Genomic DNA, 4,552 nt, shown 5'->3' with positions numbered 1-4,552 from the left:
GCACCAGCCCAGAGAGAGGGTCAGTCTACAACCAGAAGGGCAGGGGGCACAGCGGACCTGCTGAGATGGTCACGCATAGCTCTGGAATATCTGTGCTGTCTCAAGACTGCCGCCTGCTCCTTTGGGGACCCGACGGTCCCACCATCAGTCACATCCATACATACCCAGTCACATCCATACATACCCATATCCTGAGACAAATGGCACTTCTGTCTTTGCGTATCAAAGTGTTCTTATATTTTATTCCAATAGACCCTCCCTCAAGAGAACCCAGAATTCTTGGGAGCCAGAGGTGGTTATGTCACGTGTGTGTGTGTGTGTGTGTGTGTGTGTGTGTGTGTGTGTCCTGGAGGGGGAGTTGCACTAACTTCACTGCTTCCTGTCTCTCTTGGGTTTGGCTCAGGTGGAATGGAGTGGGTAAGTGTATCTATCAGTAGCCTTCATCAGGAGAAGCTTAGGAAAGCAGCGTGAGGGATGACACCAGGGTAGGGCAATGCTTAACCCAAAGGGATGAATGCCCTGATAGTGTGCATTGCCTATAAGTGTCCCTTATATCACACTCCCTACCTCTCCTCCTTCACTAAAGAGTCGCTCCCTACCTCTCCTCCTTCACTAAAGAGTAAGTCCTTGCATTATTGCAGGACATGGGACCTGTTTATTTAGAGCAGTGCCCTCTGCAGGCCGTCCGTCACTTAGGGATGGGCAGAGCCTGGAGACAGTTATTTTCAGCCCTGCTGAGTCCGGTAGATTGGCCCTTCCAACCACACCATTTCTCAGCTTGTCCCCCAGTCTGCATGGGGCACCTCATTATAGGCAGAAGAACTGAGAGAAGGAGGACTACAGAAGAAGGTGGGAAGGGATGGAGGGAAGGGCTTCCCTTTAATGGTTGCCTGTTGGTGGGGGGAAGGAGACAACATTCCTCAGAGCAGTTGGGTGTCGGGATCTCCTTCTCTTCCCCAGCATTTGCTTTGGGGTTTCAAGAGGAATAAACAAGACACAGTACTCAGAACCACAAAGTCCAGTACCCACAATTTAGAATTATACAACTGAGGATCAAGACTGTAGAATCCTAGACCCCAGAGCTATAGATGATAAAACTTTGAACCACCAAACCTAGAAGTAAAGACCCCAGAATCACAGAATTCTAAACTCAGAAATTCAGAACCCAGAGTCACAGAATCCAGACCCATGGAATCTAGAACAGAGAATAAAAGACCCTGAACCCAGGGGCTTCCCTGGTGGCGCAGTGGTTGAGAGTCCACCTGCCGATGCAGGGGACACGGGTTCGTGCCCTGGTCTGGGAATATCCCACATGCCACGGAGCGGCTGGGCCCGTGAGCCATGGCCGCTGAGCCTACACATCCGGAGCCTGTGCTCCGCAACAGGAGAGGCCACAGCAGTGAGAGGCCCGCGTACCGCAAAAAAAAAAAAGACCCTGCACCCAGAATTATAGAACCCAGAACCCTGTAACACTAGAGCCTAGGACTTTTGCTCTCACTGAAATGCACTCTGCCTCCTACTCCATCTTAAATCCTTCAGCACCCCACTCAGATACTTTTTCCCACAGAACCTTTGGCAGGCCCTTCTTCCTCTGAGCTGTCCAGGCTTCTCCTAGATCCTGTGATGCTATCCACACCTGTCCTCTCCGACCATTCACATTGGATTCCCATCTGCCTCCACACCCCATCTCTGCACTGAGTCTGACCTATTTCCATGATCATGGTAGACATACAAGGCATGTTTGTGGAAAGAGTGAATTCTTGAATCATTTAGCGTGAAGTCCCTCAAGTTCCCTGGGTGGGGGGACCTGAAGCCCAGAAAGAGAGTACATTTTTCCCATGATCACACAGTGTTTTGAGAAATCTCCGACAAGACCCTAGTTCTCCTTATTCTAAGCCTAGAGCTCCTTCTCTGCCCCAGATTTTCTCTGAAAAACTAGGGTGTTGGCATGGAATGCCACTATATCTCATTGCTTCATAATGTCCCCTGTTGTTGTTAGTTTCACCCTCAAAAACCTCAAAAGTTTAGGAGAAACTACTCAGCCTGGCAGTGGTGGTGATTGTGGTAGGAATGAAAATAGGCTTCCTGGAGGAGGTGGCACCTGAACTCAGTGGGCGTGTGGGAGCCTATGCCAGTTAGAGAGCAGTGAAAAGGCCCAGAGGTAGGAGATGTATCCTGTGTTCAGTGACTGCAGGTGGAGGGTAATCACAGAGACAAAAGGTCACATTACAGGAGATGTTACAGGGCTTTGTATGCCATCCTGAGGTGTTTAGTCCTTACCTACTGTATATCTTGTATATATTATATCCCTAGATTGCCTATAGCTCCTTGAGGGCAGGAACTAAACACAGATTTGATCAAGAAAAAAAGCAATGAGGGTTGTGGCCTAGGAACACTGCTGATCCAAGGCTCAACCAACACAGCTCATAAGAAAGGAGTGAATGTCAAGTTAGAGCAGATGGGTGTTTATCAAGAGTAGCCTGAATATGCTGAGAGATAGGGGACAAGTGGGAGAAAGGTAGGAGAAGGTGAGTGGAGGTCAGGAGAGTGGACAGAAAGTGAGGGGTCCTATGTTGTTTAGAGTTTCCTTAGCTTCAGAACAATGGACAGCTCCCAGGGCATTTAGATGGTTTTTCTCTTCAGATTCCTGGGACCACTCATTCCCTTGGTCTTCTAGATGGAATTATCTGGTTGGTTGTTTTTTTTTTTTTTTTCTCTTGCAAATTGTGCATTGTGACCAGGAATGAGGGAAGGGCTCTGAAGCCAGACTGCCTAAATTCAAATCCTGACTCTGCCCCTTACTAGCTACATAATCTTGGGCCAATTTCTTAACCTATCTGTACCATGGCTGCCTTATCTGTCAAATAAGGATAATAATGGCAACCTACCTCATAGGGTTGTGGTGAAGAATAAGTAAAAATAATGCAAGAAAAGAGATAGCAACTGGCACATCGGTGGTGCTAAAAGAATATGTGATACACCTGAAACTAACACAAATATTGTAAATCAACTGTACTTCAGTAAGAAAAGAAAAACAGTATGTGAGCTGTTATGGTTGTTGATGTTGTTATCTCAAGATCTTTCTATGCAAGATGGGGATTCTTGAACCCAATTCCTATTCTTTAAAATGAGGCCCTTTTTTTCATCCATATTATTAGACTGTTTTTCACCATGACAATGTATTTTCACACTATTTGGTCAATTATTTAAATAAAACAAAATAAGGATATTGGACTAAGAAGTATTTATGTTCCATAACTCTTCAGCCATAACTGTCCAAAGGTCTTTGATTCAGGACTTCTCATGAGTAGAAAAAGAGTTGAGCATGAGGCATACTGAAAAATGAAGCCTTTGGAACAGATCATGGGGTACACCAATTATAAAGAATTAGAAGTTCTTATCAATGTTTTTAGCCTCTATATTGTTCTTCTCCACTTTTCCCAATGTATACTCAGGTATTTTGGCACCCTGAGCCACTATATCCAGACCCTCACCACCCTCCCTTCATATACCACTACATACATTGTCTCCCCACTTCTTGACATGTGGATCATCTTTCAGATCTCAGATTGAGATGCACCTCTTCAGAAAAGACTGTCTTCACTCCTGAGCTTAAACAATGAATATTCCCTGTTTTTTTTTTTTTTTTTTTTTTTTTTTTTTTTTGTGGCTGTGCCCTGCAGCATGTGGGATCTTAGTTCCCTGACCAGGGATCAAACCCAGGCCCCCTGCATTGGGATTGTGGAGTCTTAACCACTGGACTGCCAGGGAAGTCCAACTTTTTAGCTCTTTTATATTCAAATTTGGAGTTTATTAAGTACTGTCAAAAAGAAAACACTCCCATTTACCATTGCAACAAAAAGAATAAAATATCTAGGAATAAACCTACCTAAGGAGACAAAAGACCTGTATGCAGAAAATTATAAGACACTGATGAAAGAAATTAAAGATGATACAAATAGATAGAGAGATATACAATGTTCTTGGATTGGAAGAATCAACATTGTGAAAATGACTCTACTACCCAAAGCAATCTACAGATTCAATGCAATCCCTATCAAATTACCACTGGCATTTTTCACAGAACTAGAACAAAAAACTTCACAATTTGTATGGAAACACAAAAGACCCCGAATAGCAAAAGCAATCTTGAGAATGAAAAACGGAGCTGGAGGAATCAGGCTCCCTGACTTCAGACTATACTACAAAGCTACAGTAATCAAGATAGTATGGTACTGGCATAAAAACAGAAAGATAGATCAACGGAACAGGATAGAAAGCCCAGAGATAAACCCACGCACATATGGTCACCTTATCTTTGATAAAGGAGGCAGGAATGTACAGTGGAGAAAGGACAGCCTCTTCAATAAGTGGTGCTGGGAAAACTGGACAGGTACATGTAAAAGTATGAGATTAGATCACTCCCTAACACCATACACAAAAATAAGCTCAAAATGGATTAAAGACCTAAATGTAAGCCTAGAAACTATCAAACTCTTAGAGGAAAACATAGGCAGAACACTCTATGACATAAATCACAGCAAGATCCTTT

Source organism: Neophocaena asiaeorientalis, unplaced genomic scaffold (genome assembly GCF_003031525.2).
Source record: "Neophocaena asiaeorientalis asiaeorientalis breed wild unplaced genomic scaffold, Neophocaena_asiaeorientalis_V1.1 scaffold79, whole genome shotgun sequence".
NCBI lineage: Eukaryota > Metazoa > Chordata > Mammalia > Artiodactyla > Phocoenidae > Neophocaena > Neophocaena asiaeorientalis.
Note: the sequence above shows the minus strand (reverse complement) of the source record.